The sequence below is a fragment of the Staurois parvus genome, unplaced genomic scaffold (genome assembly GCF_062004578.1).
Source record: "Staurois parvus isolate SC_StPar_1 unplaced genomic scaffold, SC_StPar_1.0 ptg000202l, whole genome shotgun sequence".
Lineage (NCBI taxonomy): Eukaryota > Metazoa > Chordata > Amphibia > Anura > Ranidae > Staurois > Staurois parvus.
Window position 1 is genome coordinate 5,494,981 of NW_028317998.1, and position 17,258 is coordinate 5,512,238.

Sequence of the window (17,258 nt, forward strand, 5' to 3'; positions counted from 1 at the left end):
CTTAGGGCCACAGAATTGTTACTCGCACAGACACAGAATTGTTACTCGCACAGACACAGAACTGTTACTGAGGGCCACAGAACTGTTACTTAGGGACAAAGAAACGCTAGTTAGGGCCACAGAATTGTTACTCAGGGACAGACAGAATTGTTACTGAGTGCCAGAGAATTGTTACTCAGGGACAGACAGAATTGTTACTGAGTGCCAGAGAATTGTTACTTAGGGCCACAGAAACTTTAATTAGGGCCACAGAATTTTTACTCAGGGACAGACAGAATTGTTACTCAGTGCCAGAGAATTGTTACTCAGGGACAGACAGAATTGTTACTGAGTGCCAGAGAATTGTTACTCAGGGCCACAGAAACTTTACTTAGGGCCACAGAATTTTTACTCAGGGACAGACAGAATTGTTACTGAGTGCCAGAGAATTGTTACTCAGGGACAGACAGAATTGTTACTGAGTGCCAGAGAATTGTTACTTAGGGCCACAGAAACTTTACTTAGGGCCACAGAATTGTTACTCGCACAGACACAGAATTGTTACTCGCACAGACACAGAATTGTTACTGAAGGCCACAGAACTGTTACTTAGGGCCACAGAATTGTTACTCGCACAGACACAGAATTGTTACTCGCACAGACACAGAACTGTTACTGAGGGCCACAGAACTGTTACTTAGGGACAAAGAAACGCTAGTTAGGGCCACAGAATTGTTACTCAGGGACAGACAGAATTGTTACTGAGTGCCAGAGAATTGTTACTCAGGGACAGACAGAATTGTTACTGAGTGCCAGAGAATTGTTACTTAGGGCCACAGAAACTTTAATTAGGGCCACAGAATTTTTACTCAGGGACAGACAGAATTGTTACTCAGTGCCAGAGAATTGTTACTCAGGGACAGACAGAATTGTTACTGAGTGCCAGAGAATTGTTACTCAGGGCCACAGAAACTTTACTTAGGGCCACAGAATTTTTACTCAGGGACAGACAGAATTGTTACTGAGTGCCAGAGAATTGTTACTCAGGGACAGACAGAATTGTTACTGAGTGCCAGAGAATTGTTACTTAGGGCCACAGAAACTTTACTTAGGGCCACAGAATTGTTACTCGCACAGACACAGAATTGTTACTCGCACAGACACAGAATTGTTACTGAAGGCCACAGAACTGTTACTTAGGGCCACAGAATTGTTACTCGCACAGACACAGAATTGTTACTCGCACAGACACAGAACTGTTACTGAGGGCCACAGAACTGTTACTTAGGGACAAAGAAACGCTAGTTAGGGCCACAGAATTGTTACTCAGGGACAGACAGAATTGTTACTGAGTGCCAGAGAATTGTTACTCAGGGACAGACAGAATTGTTACTGAGTGCCAGAGAATTGTTACTTAGGGCCACAGAAACTTTAATTAGGGCCACAGAATTTTTACTCAGGGACAGACAGAATTGTTACTCAGTGCCAGAGAATTGTTACTCAGGGACAGACAGAATTGTTACTGAGTGCCAGAGAATTGTTACTCAGGGCCACAGAAACTTTAATTAGGGCCACAGAATTTTTACTCAGGGACAGACAGAATTGTTACTGAGTGCCAGAGAATTGTTACTCAGGGACAGACAGAATTGTTACCGAGTGCCAGAGAATTGTTACTCAGGGACAGACAGAATTGTTACTGAGTGCCAGAGAATTGTTACTTAGGGCCACAGAAACTTTCATTAGGGCCACAGAATTTTTACTCAGGGACAGACAGAATTGTTACTGAGTGCCAGAGAATTGTTACTCAGGGACAGAGAGAATTGTTACTGAGTGCCAGAGAATTGTTACTTAGGGCCACAGAAACTTTAATTAGGCCCACAGAATTTTTACTCAGGGACAGACAGAATTGTTACTGAGTGCCAGAGAATTGTTACTCAGGGACAGACAGAATTGTTACCGAGTGCCAGAGAATTGTTACTCAGGGACAGACAGAATTGTTACTGAGTGCCAGAGAATTGTTACTTAGGGCCACAGAAACTTTCATTAGGGCCACAGAATTTTTACTCAGGGACAGACAGAATTGTTACGGAGTGCCAGAGAATTGTTACTCAGGGACAGACAGAATTGTTACGGAGTGCCAGAGAATTGTTACTCAGGGCCACAGAAACTTTACTTAGGGCCAGAGAATTTTTACTCAGGGACAGACAGAATTGTTACTGAGTGCCAGAGAATTGTTACTCAGGGACAGACAGAATTGTTACGGAGTGCCAGATAATTGTTACTCAGGGCCCCAGAAACTTTACTTAGGGCCACAGAATTTTTACTCAGGGACAGACAGAATTGTTACTGAGTGCCAGAGAATTGTTACTCAGGGACAGACAGAATTGTTACTGAGTGCCAGAGAATTGTTACTTAGGGCCACAGAAACTTTACTTAGGGCCACAGAATTGTTTCTCGCACAGACACAGAATTGTTACTCGCACAGACACAGAATTGTTACTGAGGGCCACAGAACTGTTACTTGGGGCCACAGAAACGTTAATCAGGGACACAGAATTGTTACTGAGGGCCACAGAACTGTTACTTAGGGCCACAGAATTGTTACTCGCACAGACACAGAATTGTTACTCAGGGACACAGAATTGTTACTCAGGGACACATAATCGTTTAATTAAAGAGTATGTCAGACAACATGCAGAGGAGTGGCAGAGGAGGCAATGTTTTAGGAGCGAGCAGACGTGGCAGCAGAGGAAGGGGTCGAGGCAGCACTATTCGCAGCCAGAGGCCAGTGCTCCCGGTGTCATCCAGCGGTCGTGTCTCCACCGACAACCCTGCCGTCGTCGATTGGTTGGCTCGGTCGTCTTCCTCTTCCCAGGTCACCTCTGACACCTACAGCCAACGGTCGGTGGGTACGTCAGACACAACCGTTAGTTGGCATGGCCCGGGACCAAGCCCACTGAAATCACGTGTCCTCTACCTGCCCCTGTCCTTTGGTGTTCCCTCACCAAGCGAAGTATCGCATGCTGTGGGCTCAGCCCCACTGTACAGTGAGGAAGAGCTAACAGAGGGCGGTCAGGAACGGGGGGAGACATCCGCCTTTTCAGCAGCCAGGCGAAGAAGTAGTGGCGAGGAGAGTGGCTCGGTAGCCGGTCTAGAGACAGGTCTGTCTCCTGACCCAGACGCAGCCGAGGGGGCTAGTAGTGAGGCGGAGACCCTACTTGATGATGAGGAGGTTGATCGCACTTGGCAGCCTCGTCGTCATCAGGCAATTTCTTCCGCATCATCAGGAGAAGAGGGTGGCAGCTTGGCAGCGAGCAAAACAGTCGGTGGGTTGCCCAGGAGACAGCAGCAGGGTCGCAGCAGTGTCAGTGGAGCCAAACGTCCACGGAGTAGAGCACCAGCTCCACTGCAGCCTACCACCACGGCCAGTAGTGGTGCCGGTGTGCACGGAGGAAGCAGCAGTCAGCCAGTGAGGAGTATCGGGGGCAAAGTTTCCTACTCGGCGGTGTGGCAATTTTTCGTCAAGCCGCCCGAGGAAGTAAACGTAGCCGTATGTCGACTATGTGGCCAGAAAGTCAAGCGTGGCCAGGGGGCCCATGTTGGGACTACAGCGTTGCGGCAGCATATGCAGCGTCGCCATTTGGTGGCCTGGGAAAACCGTGATAAAGATACGGCGGTTCTGCCCGCCCCAGCCCCCGCTCCATCACCCGCTCCGTTACTTGCTCCGTCACCCGACGTCAATCGCCCTCCATCAGCCTGTCAAGGCTCCAACACCTCTGCTGAGGGGAGTTGTCGCTCGTTGGCATCTTCCGCTCGTTCAGATGCTCCTTCTCCTGCTACTCCTCTTCACGGATTCCGTCAGCAGTCTTTCTTGGAATCCGTTTCCAAGAGACAACAGTTTGCGAGCACGCACCCGACGGTGCAAAAGCTGAACGTCCTCCTGTCCAAGTTGCTGGTGCTGCAGTCCCTCCCTTTCCAAGTGGTGGACTCAGCACCTTTCAGAGAAATGATGGCTTGTGCCGCGCCGCGGTGGAGAGTGCCAAGCCGTCATTTCTTCGCCAAAAAGGCAGTGCCAGCCCTGCATTCACATGTAGAAGACATGGTGGGCCAGTCTTTGAGCATGTCGGTCTCTGCCAAAGTGCACGGCAGCGCCGACGTGTGGAGCTGTAACTACGGTCAGGGACAGTACATGTCATTTACGGCCCACTGGGTGAACGTGGTGCCGTCACAGCCGCACCAGCAACTTGGACAGGTCACGCCGCTTTTGCCTCCACGTTTGCACGTCCTTGGTCCGGCAAAGATGTCCGCCTCTACCACCTCTTCTTCCGCCGTGTCCTCAGCCGCCACCCCCGTGCCAAGTCCCATTACCCGACCGGCATATCACATGTGCAGGGCGCAACGGTGTCACGCTGTTCTGCACCTGGTATGCCTTGGCGAACGTAGTCACACAGGGGAGGAACTTCTGAGTGTAATGAACAGAGAAATCGACAGATGGCTGTCTCCGCGCAAACTGAAAATCGGAACCATGTTGACCGACAACGGAAAAAACATGGTGTCTGCTCTGCGTCAAGGAAGGTTGTGCCATGCGCCATGCATGGCTCACGTGTTCAATCTGGTTGTCAAGCGGTTCTTAAAATCCACCATCCCACTGCAAGACATCCTTAAAATGTCACGTAAACTGTGCATGCATTTCAGCCATTCCTACACCGCAAAGAACACCCTCATTGAGCTGCAGCGGCAGAACGGAATTCCACAGCATCGCCTGATCTGCGACGTTGCAACAAGGTGGAATTCAACACTACACATGTTAGACCGCCTTTACGAACAGCGAAAGGCCATCACCGATTTCCTGATGTTACAAGCGGATAAAGGTACTCCCCTGTGTAACTTAGATGTCAGCCATTGGCAGCTCATGCGTGACACCTGCCGCTTGCTCAGGCCCTTTGAGGAGGCCACGCTATTCGTGAGTCGGCAGGACTATGGGATGAACGACGTCATTCCTCTGTTGCACGTCCTGGAACAAATGCTGTTAACAATGGCTGGTCAGGCTGCGGTAGACGTGGCGCACAGATCTCAACGCCACATGACCCCTGTGGGGGCAGGACAGGAAGAAGAGGAGGAGGTAGAGGAGGACATTTGTGCTCAGGAATTATTGAGTGAAATGGGTGGTTTTTCCACTCAGCGGACAGGAGTGGAGGAGCAGGAGCATCTGGTAGAGGAGGAGGAGGAGGAGACAGAGGACCCAGACGCACCGTGGCAGTATGCTGTGGAGATGGAGGCAGGGAGTCCCTCGCATTCCTTGGCACAAATGGCCCATAGCATGCTCGGTTGCTTGCGTAGCACAGCAGAATAATAACCATCAGACAGAGGGATGACTTTTGGCTGTCCACCTTGTTGGACCCTCGCTACCGTTCCAAAATGGTGGCCTTTTTCACACCTGCTGAGAGGGAGGCCAAAATAACGTACTATAAAAACCACCTATGTAGTCAGTTGGTCTCTGCCTTTGTGCGCCAACGTCCATCCTCAGACACTGTGGGCCCTGTGCGCTCGCGTTCCGCTGCCATGGCAGCAGGGGAGGGGTGGGGTGGTAGGAGCAGTGGCAGCTCCACCAGCAGCAGCTGCCTCAGTCTGCAGTCGATGATGAGTAGCTTTCTTCACCAGCGCAGTGAGGAAACTACTAACCAGCCGCAGCAGCAGCAGCAGCATCAGGTGGACCTGGAGCAGGACCTCAAACAACAGGCTTGGGCCTACTTGGACAGCACCCTGCCAACCGAGGTAGACAATCCCCTTGACTACTGGGCAACGAAACTTGACCTTTGGCCCCAACTAGCTGAATTTGCCCTTGAAAGGCTGTCATGCCCAGCCAGTAGCGTGGCATCGGAGCGCGTGTTTAGTGCGGCAGGAGGTATTGTAACTCCGCGGAGGACACGACTGTCCACCCAAAGTGTGGAGAGACTGACGTTTGTGAAAATGAATCAGGCGTGGATTAGTCTGGATTTCAAACCACCAGTTCCTGACACAACTGACTAAATCCGCCATGAATCATGCCTCAAACATGTGCCACTTTGAGGTCTCCTCACACACTGCTGGTGTGTAGATTTTTTTGACATAGGGTGCTGGCAGATTATGGGCCTCCTATAGCTGCTGCCAGGCCCCTAATCTGCCATAGGCCCCTATATACCGCTTCCTCATGCTGCTGCCAGGTCCAGAGTCTCTCATGGGTCCCTGTACGGCCTCCCATTGCTGCTGTCTCCATCGCCACACTCTGCCATGTGCCACTTTCAGGTCTCCTCACACACTGCTGGTGTGTAGAATTTTTTGACATAGGGTGATGGCAGATTATGGGCCTCCCATAGCTGCTGCCAGGCCCCTAATCTGCCATAGGCCCCTATATACCGCTTCCTCATGCTGCTGCCAGGTCCAGAGTGTGTCATGGGTCCCTGTACGGCCTCCCATTGCTGCTGTCTCCATCGCCACACTCTGCCATGTGCCACTTTCAGGTCTCCTCACACTGCTGGTGTGTTGAATTTTTTGACATAGGGTGCTGGCAGATTAAGGGCCTCCCATAGCTGCTGCCAGGCCCCTAATCTGCCATAGGCCCCTATATACCGCCTCCTCATGCTGCTGCCAGGTCCAGAGTCTCTCATGGGTCCCTGTACGGCCTCCCATTGCTGCTGTCTCCATCGCCACACTCTGCCATGTGCCACTTTCAGGTCTCCTCACACTGCTGGTGTGTTGAATTTTTTGACATAGGGTGCTGGCAGATTATGGGCCTCCTATAGCTGCTGCCAGGCCCCTAATCTGCCATGGGCCCCTATATACCGCCTCCTCATGCTGCTGCCAGGTCCAGAGTCTGTCATGGGTCCCTGTACGGCCTCCCATTGCTGCTGTCTCCATCGCCACACTCTGCCATGTGCCACTTTCAGGTCTCCTCACACACTGCTGGTGTGTAGAATTTTTTGACATAGGGTGCTGGCAGATTATGGGCCTCCCATAGCTGCTGCCAGGCCCCTAATCTGCCATGGGCCCCTATATACCGCCTCCTCATGCTGCTGCCAGGTCCAGAGTCTGTCATGGGTCCCTGTACGGCCTCCCATTGCTGCTGTCTCCATCGCCACACTCTGCCATGTGCCACTTTCAGGTCTCCTCACACACTGCTGGTGTGTAGAATTTTTTGACATAGGGTGCTGGCAGATTATGGGCCTCCCATTGCTGCTGCCAGGCCCCTAATCTGCCATAGGCCCCTATATACCGCTTCCTCATGCTGCTGCCAGGTCCAGAGTCTCTCATGCCATGTGCCACTTTCAGGTCTCCTCACACACTGCTGGTGTGTAGAATTTTTTGACATAGGGTGCTGGCAGATTAAGGGCCTCCCATAGCTGCTGCCAGGCCCCTAATCTGCCATAGGCCCCTATATACCGCTTCCTCATGCTGCTGCCAGGTCCAGAGTCTGTCATGGGTCCCTGTACGGCCTCCCATTGCTGCTGTCTCCATCGCCACACTCTGCCATGTGCCACTTTCAGGTCTCCTCACACTGCTGGTGTGTTGAATTTTTTGACATAGGGTGCTGGCAGATTATGGGCCTCCTATAGCTGCTGCCAGGCCCCTAATCTGCCATGGGCCCCTATATACCGCCTCCTCATGCTGCTGCCAGGTCCAGAGTCTGTCATGGGTCCCTGTACGGCCTCCCATTGCTGCTGTCTCCATCGCCACACTCTGCCATGTGCCACTTTCAGGTCTCCTCACACACTGCTGGTGTGTAGAATTTTTTGACATAGGGTGCTGGCAGATTAAGGGCCTCCCATAGCTGCTGCCAGGCCCCTAATCTGCCATAGGCCCCTATATACCGCTTCCTCATGCTGCTGCCAGGTCCAGAGTCTGTCATGGGTCCCTGTACGGCCTCCCATTGCTGCTGTCTCCATCGCCACACTCTGCCATGTGCCACTTTCAGGTCTCCTCACACTGCTGGTGTGTTGAATTTTTTGACATAGGGTGCTGGCAGATTATGGGCCTCCTATAGCTGCTGCCAGGCCCCTAATCTGCCATGGGCCCCTATATACCGCCTCCTCATGCTGCTGCCAGGTCCAGAGTCTGTCATGGGTCCCTGTACGGCCTCCCATTGCTGCTGTCTCCATCGCCACACTCTGCCATGTGCCACTTTCAGGTCTCCTCACACACTGCTGGTGTGTAGAATTTTTTGACATAGGGTGCTGGCAGATTATGGGCCTCCCATTGCTGCTGCCAGGCCCCTAATCTGCCATAGGCCCCTATATACCGCTTCCTCATGCTGCTGCCAGGTCCAGAGTCTCTCATGCCATGTGCCACTTTCAGGTCTCCTCACACACTGCTGGTGTGTAGAATTTTTTGACATAGGGTGCTGGCAGATTAAGGGCCTCCCATAGCTGCTGCCAGGCCCCTAATCTGCCATAGGCCCCTATATACCGCTTCCTCATGCTGCTGCCAGGTCCAGAGTCTGTCATGGGTCCCTGTACGGCCTCCCATTGCTGCTGTCTCCATCGCCACACTCTGCCATGTGCCACTTTCAGGTCTCCTCACACTGCTGGTGTGTTGAATTTTTTGACATAGGGTGCTGGCAGATTATGGGCCTCCTATAGCTGCTGCCAGGCCCCTAATCTGCCATGGGCCCCTATATACCGCCTCCTCATGCTGCTGCCAGGTCCAGAGTCTGTCATGGGTCCCTGTACGGCCTCCCATTGCTGCTGTCTCCATCGCCACACTCTGCCATGTGCCACTTTCAGGTCTCCTCACACACTGCTGGTGTGTAGAATTTTTTGACATAGGGTGCTGGCAGATTATGGGCCTCCCATTGCTGCTGCCAGGCCCCTAATCTGCCATAGGCCCCTATATACCGCTTCCTCATGCTGCTGCCAGGTCCAGAGTCTCTCATGGGTCCCTGTACGGCCTCCCATTGCTGCTGTCTCCATCGCCACACTCTGCCATGTGCCACTTTCAGGTCTCCTCACACTGCTGGTGTGTTGAATTTTTTGACATAGGGTGCTGGCAGATTAAGGGCCTCCCATAGCTGCTGCCAGGCCCCTAATCTGCCATAGGCCCCTATATACCGCCTCCTCATGCTGCTGCCAGGTCCAGAGTCTGTCATGGGTCCCTGTACGGCCTCCCATTGCTGCTGTCTCCATCGCCACACTCTGCCATGTGCCACTTTCAGGTCTCCTCACACACTGCTGGTGTGTAGAATTTTTTGACATAGGGTGCTGGCAGATTATGGGCCTCCCATTGCTGCTGCCAGGCCCCTAATCTGCCATAGGCCCCTATATACCGCTTCCTCATGCTGCTGCCAGGTCCAGAGTCTCTCATGCCATGTGCCACTTTCAAGTCTCCTCACACACTGCTGGTGTGTAGAATTTTTTGACATAGGGTGCTGGCAGATTATGGGCCTCCCATAGCTGCTGCCAGGCCCCTAATCTGCCATGGGCCCCTATATACCGCCTCCTCATGCTGCTGCCAGGTCCAAAGTCTGTCATGGGTCCCTGTACGGCCTCCCATTGCTGCTGTCTCCATCACCACACTCTGCCATGTGCCACTTTCAGGTCTCCTCACACACTGCTGGTGTGTAGAATTTTTTGACATAGGGTGCTGGCAGATTATGGGCCTCCCATTGCTGCTGCCAGGCCCCTAATCTGCCATAGGCCCCTATATACCGCTTCCTCATGCTGCTGCCAGGTCCAGAGTCTCTCATGCCATGTGCCACTTTCAGGTCTCCTCACACACTGCTGGTGTGTAGAATTTTTTGACATAGGGTGCTGGCAGATTAAGGGCCTCCCATAGCTGCTGCCAGGCCCCTAATCTGCCATAGGCCCCTATATACCGCTTCCTCATGCTGCTGCCAGGTCCAGAGTCTGTCATGGGTCCCTGTACGGCCTCCCATTGCTGCTGTCTCCATCGCCACACTCTGCCATGTGCCACTTTCAGGTCTCCTCACACTGCTGGTGTGTTGAATTTTTTGACATAGGGTGCTGGCAGATTATGGGCCTCCTATAGCTGCTGCCAGGCCCCTAATCTGCCATGGGCCCCTATATACCGCCTCCTCATGCTGCTGCCAGGTCCAGAGTCTGTCATGGGTCCCTGTACGGCCTCCCATTGCTGCTGTCTCCATCGCCACACTCTGCCATGTGCCACTTTCAGGTCTCCTCACACACTGCTGGTGTGTAGAATTTTTTGACATAGGGTGCTGGCAGATTAAGGGCCTCCCATAGCTGCTGCCAGGCCCCTAATCTGCCATAGGCCCCTATATACCGCCTCCTCATGCTGCTGCCAGGTCCAGAGTCTGTCATGGGTCCCTGTACGGCCTCCCATTGCTGCTGTCTCCATCGCCACACTCTGCCATGTGCCACTTTCAGGTCTCCTCACACACTGCTGGTGTGTTGAATTTTTTGACATAGGGTGCTGGCAGATTATGGGCCTCCTATAGCTGCTGCCAGGCCCCTAATCTGCCATAGGCCCCTATATACCGCTTCCTCATGCTGCTGCCAGGTCCAGAATCTCTCATGCCATGTGCCACTTTCAGGTCTCCTCACACTGCTGGTGTGTAGAATTTTTTTGACATAGGGTGCTGGCAGATTATGGGCCTCCTATAGCTGCTGCCAGGCCCCTAATCTGCCATAGGCCCCTATATACCGCCTCCTCATGCTGCTGCCAGGTCCAGAGTCTGTCATGGGTCCCTGTACGGCCTCCCATTGCTGCTGTCTCCATCGCCACACTCTGCCATGTGCCACTTTCAGGTCTCCTCACACACTGCTGGTGTGTAGAATTTTTTGACATAGGGTGCTGGCAGATTACGGGCCTCCCATAGCTGCTGCCAGGCCCCTAATCTGCCATGGGCCCCTATACCGACTCCTCATGCTGTGACGTTGCAACAAGGTGGAATTCAACCCTACATATGTTAGACCGCCTTTACGAACAGCAAAAGGCCATCACAGATTTCCTGATGTTAAAAGCGGATAAAGGTATTCCCTGTGTAACTTAGATGTCAGCCATTGGCAGCTCATGCGTGACACCTGCGCTTGCTCAGGCCCTTTGAGGAGGCCACGCTATTCGTGAGTCGGCAGGACTATGGGATGAACGACGTCATTCCTCTGTTGCACGTCCTGGAACAAATGCTGTTAACAATGGCTGGTCAGGGTGCGGTAGACGTGGCGCACAGATCTCAACGCCACATGACCCCTGTGGGGGCAGGACAGGAAGAAGAGGAGGAGGTAGAGGAGGACATTGGTGCTCAGGAATTATTGAGTGAAATGGGTGGTTTTTCCACTCAGCGGACAGGAGTGGAGGAGCAGGAGCATCTGGTAGAGGAGGAGGAGGAGGAGGAGACAGAGGACCCAGACGCACCGTGGCAGTATGCTGTGGAGATGGAGGCAGGGAGTCCCTCGCATTCCTTGGCACAAATGGCCCATAGCATGCTCGGTTGCTTGCGTAGCGACAGCCGAATAATAACCATCAGACAGAGGGATGACTTTTGGCTGTCCACCTTGTTGGACCCTCGCTACCGTTCCAAAATGGTGGCCTTTTTCACACCTGCTGAGAGGGAGGCCAAAATAACGTACTATAAAAACCACCTATGTAGTCAGCTGGTCTCTGCCTGTCTGCGCCAACGTCCATCCTCAGACACTGTGGGCCCTGTGCGCTCGCGTTCCGCTGCGATGGCAGCAGGGGAGGGGTGGGGTGGTAGGAGCAGTGGCAGCTCCACCAGCAGCGGCTGCCTCAGTCTGCAGTCGATGATGAGTAGCTTTCTTCACCAGCGCAGTGAGGAAACTACTAACCAGCCGCAGCAGCAGCAGCAGCAGCAGCAGCAGCAGCATCAGGTGGACCTGGAGCAGGACCTCAAACAACAGGCTTAGGCCTACTTGGACAGCACCCTGCCAACCGAGGTAGACAATCCCCTTGACTACTGGGCAACGAAACTTGACCTTTGGCCCCAACTAGCTGAATTTGCCCTTGAAAGGCTGTCATGCCCGGCCAGTAGCGTGGCATCGGAGCGCGTGTTTAGTGCGGCAGGAGGTATTGCAACTCCGCGGAGGACACGACTGTCCACCCAAAGTGTGGAGAGACTGACGTTTGTGAAAATGAATCAGGCGTGGATTAGTCTGGATTTCAAACCACCAGTTCCTGACACAACTGACTAAATCCGCCATGAATCATGCCCCAAACATGTGCCACTTTCAGGTCTCCTCACACTGCTGGTGTGTTCCATTTTTTGTCATAGGGTGCTGGCAGATTACGGGCCTCCCATAGCTGCTGCCAGGCCCCTAATCTGCCATGGGCCCCTATACCGCCTCCTCATGCTGCTGCCAAGTCCAGAGTCTCTCATGGGTCCCTGTACGGCCTCCCATTGCTGCTGTCTCCATCGCCACACTCTGCCATGTGCCACTTTCAGGTCTCCTCACACTGCTGGTGTATTCCATTTTTTGTCATAGGGTGCTGGCAGATTACGGGCTTCCCATAGCTGCTGCCAGGCCCCTAATCTGCCATGGGCCCCTATACCGCCTCCTCATGCTGCTGCCAGGTCCAGAGTGTGTCATGGGTCCCTGTACGGCCTCCCATTGCTGCTGTCTCCATCGCCACACTCTGCCATGTGCCACTTTCAGGTCTCCTCACACTGCTGGTGGGTTCCATTTTTTGTCATAGGGTGCTGGCAGATTACGGGCCTCCCATAGCTGCTGCCAGGCCCCTAATCTGCCATGGGCCCCCGTACCGACTCCTCATGCTGCTGCCAGGCCCGTAATCTGTCATGGGCCCCTGTTGTCGCTTGTTGGCATATTCCGCTCGTTCAGATGCTCCTTCTCCTGCTACTCCTCTTCACGGATTCCGTCAGCAGTCTTTCTTGGAATCCGTTTCCAAGAGACAACAGTTTGCGAGCACGCACCAGACGGTGCAGAAACTGAACGTCCTCCTGTCCAAGTTGCTGCTGCCAGGCTTGTAATCTGTCATGCGCCCCTGTACCGCCTCCTCATGCTGCTGCCAGGTCCAGAGTGTGTCATGGGCCCCCGTACCGACTCCAAATGCTGCTGCCAGGCCCGTAATCTGTCATGGGCCCCTGTACCGCCTCCCCATGCTGCTGCCAGGTCCAGATTGTGTCATGGGTCCCTGTACGGCCTCCCATTGCTGCTGCCAGGCCTGTAATCTGCCATGGGCCCCCCTACCGACTCCTCATGCTGCTGCCAGGCCCGTAATCTGCCATGGGCCCCTGTACCGCCTCCTCATGCTGCTGCCAGGTCCAGAGTGTGTCATGGGTCCCTGTACGGCCTCCCATTGCTGCTGTCTCTATCGCCACACTCTGCCATGTGCCACTTTCAGGTCTCCTCACACTGCTGGTGGTTTCCATTTTTGTCATAGGGTGCTGCATGGCCTCCCATTGCTGCTGCCTCCACCGCCACACTGTGGCTCCACACTCTGGTTTTGGCCCCGTGACTGGCCAAATGAGTGAAGTGTGCGGTGATTCTAAGATCGACGGCACTCATCTGCATGTCATACTGCCTGACAGTATTATTTCTCTTCCCCAGCAGACTCCAAGGGCATTTAAATTAAAGGTACAGTGTTCAGCACTAATATTAAGTCTCTCTGAAGCCTAGAAACACCCTTTTTTAAGTTAAATTCACAGCGAATATATTCGACTCGAATCAAATTTTTTCTACGAATTCGCCGAATCAGTCGAATCGAATTTTTGAATACTTCGCTCATCTCTAATAAGTATATTTAATTCATTTTCCCCCCACAGGCTTTTATTACTATTATTATCCACAACACTATTACATGAGAGTTACACATCAGTGATGGAGATGAGTAAATCATTTTACCTGTTTTTTGTGCTAGGTCCACATTAAGGTTACATCATTCTTGAAATGTTTTGAAATATTCATTGCAATAGCAATTCGAATAATTTGTTAGTCCTAGTCTCCCATATTTATACATACTGGTGCTCTATCTATTATATTTATGTGTACTGGACATGCTATTCTTGCTAAATGGCTTTTCAAAGGTTATCATGATAAGAACAAGCCACTTGAATCTACTACATAACTCAAAGTGTTGCTCCATGCCAACTCCACATCTTTCCATTACACACCTGGCCTTCTTCATCCACAGAACTTCAATTGAATGCAAGCATTTAGGCCCATACATTTTATGCAGTTTACTACTTAGCAGCGTGCACATATAGAAAGCAAATACACACATGTAAAAACTATAAACACCATCAGATTTTCAAAATGCTAGTATTTCTTGACAATAGTCAACAACACATCCACAGCAAGTGCACTACATATAGCACAAAAAAGCACAAATTCCATTATATATTTTACACATTATATATTTTAGACATTTAAAAATACAACCCTTCACATTTATTGAATAACATAAATCAGAATTGGTTAGGGTATCTTTGTAGTTATTTTTGAAATATATCAAAATCCACAACAAATCACAGTTTAACTTCCTGTGGTGTCAAAATAAAATAAAAATGTTAGCACTGTGAAACTAGTGGCAGCCCAGGGACTTAAAATCATTTAGTACACATTGGTTTGCAAATAATCATTGTACAAATAAAAATAACCCATCCTTTCTACAAACATAACATCAAATGCTATTAATATTTTGTATTATTGGCATATGGCCTAAGTTTTGATAGATAACATTCTTCATATATACTGTATCATTAAACTATCAGCCATCACTATACAGTTCTAAAATAACCATATAGATAAAGTTGAAGTAATCAGTCATCTATTTCCCATGCAGATGAGTGAAACAAATTGCATTAGGTTATACATTATTTACTGAAATATAACAAAACAATGTTGTTACCCAATATATCATCTATTCTACTATTAAGTCAGCTCAAGGATATTGACATTTAAAGCAAGGCTCTGATTTTTTCCTTTCCATTAAGCACACTTTAATAGTGGCCGTGACAGGGAACAAACTGACATGATCTATCTTAGGTGACCCAAGATATTAAACCATTTTTACTGCACTGACTTTCTTGCAGTTCTTTGCAGATTTATGGTGTACAGGAGGCAAGCTTGAAGAGTCAATGCTTCCTACAGCCTCAAGTCTTTCCTGCCTTCCTACTTTGCTTACTGCAAAATTGGATTTCTGTAGAAACATTGACAAAGAGTTGTGCAGAAAGAAAATAATTTAAAAAACACTTTGCAAATCTTTATAGTGCTAGAGGGATTAATAAGTGCCAGGGAACACAAAGGCCTAAATACAGATATTTTCTTGAAAGACCTACTTTCAAATAAGACTTTAATAAGTGGTAAAGGGCAGGAAATTTATTTTGGGATGTTGTTGTGAAAGTTCTTTCAGATTTGGGATAAAACTAGTTATCTGCAAACTAAAAAGGCAATATATAAAATTCAGTAAGTGAGCAGCTTTTAATATTTTTGCTAGAATTGCATTACATAAAATGGTGGGCACAGTTTTGTGTTTGTAAAGTTTAAATATAAAATATTCTGCCATGTGATGATAAAATAAATATTTAAGTAGAAAGCATTAATCCTTAAGTTGAAAGAATTTATAAATAGAATTGTTTTAGGAAATGATGAAACATTTTAGATTGGCATGAATGCTATGTTTAAAAGAACCAGTTCTTATTTTATTAAATTTAGTGCTACAAGACGAGGAAGTAAAATTGTTAACGTGTAAAGCCTCAAGCACAGTACATGAAAAGCCACTTTTACAGGAGTTTGATTTTTCTTTAGCCTCTAAACACACCTCTATGTTAGACTATATGGCTATGCACTCATAAGCATTTACAGACATATTAGAAGAAGAGTGTTTAGAGGCTTAAGAAAAACACTACCTGCAAGTTCAGGAGAGGAGAGTTTGAGCAGAAAAAACACTTGACATGGCTAAAAGCATGTAAACGCATATAAACCACATAAATATGCATAAACTGTAGGCGCATTTAGCACTTGAACTTCATTCATTCCAGAATAAATACTGACAATTGGAATGAATGAACACACAAACACTTAACATACCCCAAAAACAGCAAAATGTGCCTAAACACATATGCAAAATGCAGCTTTAGGCATGTTTTTCAGCTGCTTTTTTATCTGTCAGGAGCAAAGGTGTTCAGAGTAGCTGGGCAGATGCCCAGTGTGCATGAGTAGAAAAGCATCAAAGTGCACCTTAGTGTAAACAGCAAGGTCTGTTTATTATATGAGTGCCTCTTTCACATTTTAAAAAGTAAACAGGAAAGGAAAAAATTATGTAGACAAAAAGGTAGTAAATAAACTTGCCTTACCGAGTATTTGGAAGTCTTGCACATAGGTGCAGTGCAGGATTATAGATTTAGGATACTCAGTATTCCCAGGGATCCAATAGCAAACACCATAATGCCACCCTCCTCTAAGCCCCGGTGGAAGCTGGGAGTAAGGATATCAAATGACTCTTTCCCTACAGGTTCTTGTGGCAGGGGGCCCTGACTTAATAAGTGGACTTTACATTTTTAATTATTTATCTTGTCTTATTCTTGTTAGGGTTTTGAATTAAATGTTCTACTATTTTTCATTCCATATTTTCAGATTTACAATTTTGCATGGGACTTCACTCCTAGTTTGTCTCATGTTACTAATGCCCATGCTGCTACTGCATGCCAAAAATAAAGTGCATGTTTGTCTTAAAGAGGAGCTACAGTAGTTTTTGTGTTTATTAGGTCAGCAGCTACAAAAACCATAGCTGCTGATATTTAATAAACACACACTCACCTGTCCCAGGATCCAGTGTCATGCGTACCCAAGCCGTCCATTCTCTTCTTCTCTCCCTGGCCCTGGCATCTCAACTGTGGGCACCCAGCTGTGACTGCATGTGTCTTCACAGCCAGGTACCCAATTCGCATGCGCAAGTAGTGCTACAACTCTTGAATGGTCCGGCAGTCTTCTGGGACCTGTTAAGTGTCCCAGAAAACTGAGGGGGGAAGGATGTGGGCTGAATGTCCGACTCAGTTTGCTGTGGCGAACTGAGTCGGAAGTGGGAGCGGGTGCCTGTCAAAACTAAGTACCCACTCCCTCCCCCAAAAAATGACATGCCAAATGTGGCAGGGGAGGAGGAAAGGACTACTTAAAGCTGAACTTCCCCTTTTGGGTGGAGCTACACTTTAAGTAATAGAAATTAGATATTTCTTTTGTGAGGTCTTGTATGTGTGGTCACTCACCATCAGTAGTGATAACCAAAGTTGGGATTATATTATTCTTGGGCTAACAATGCTGTCATTATACATTTCTGTGAACTCAGTGGGA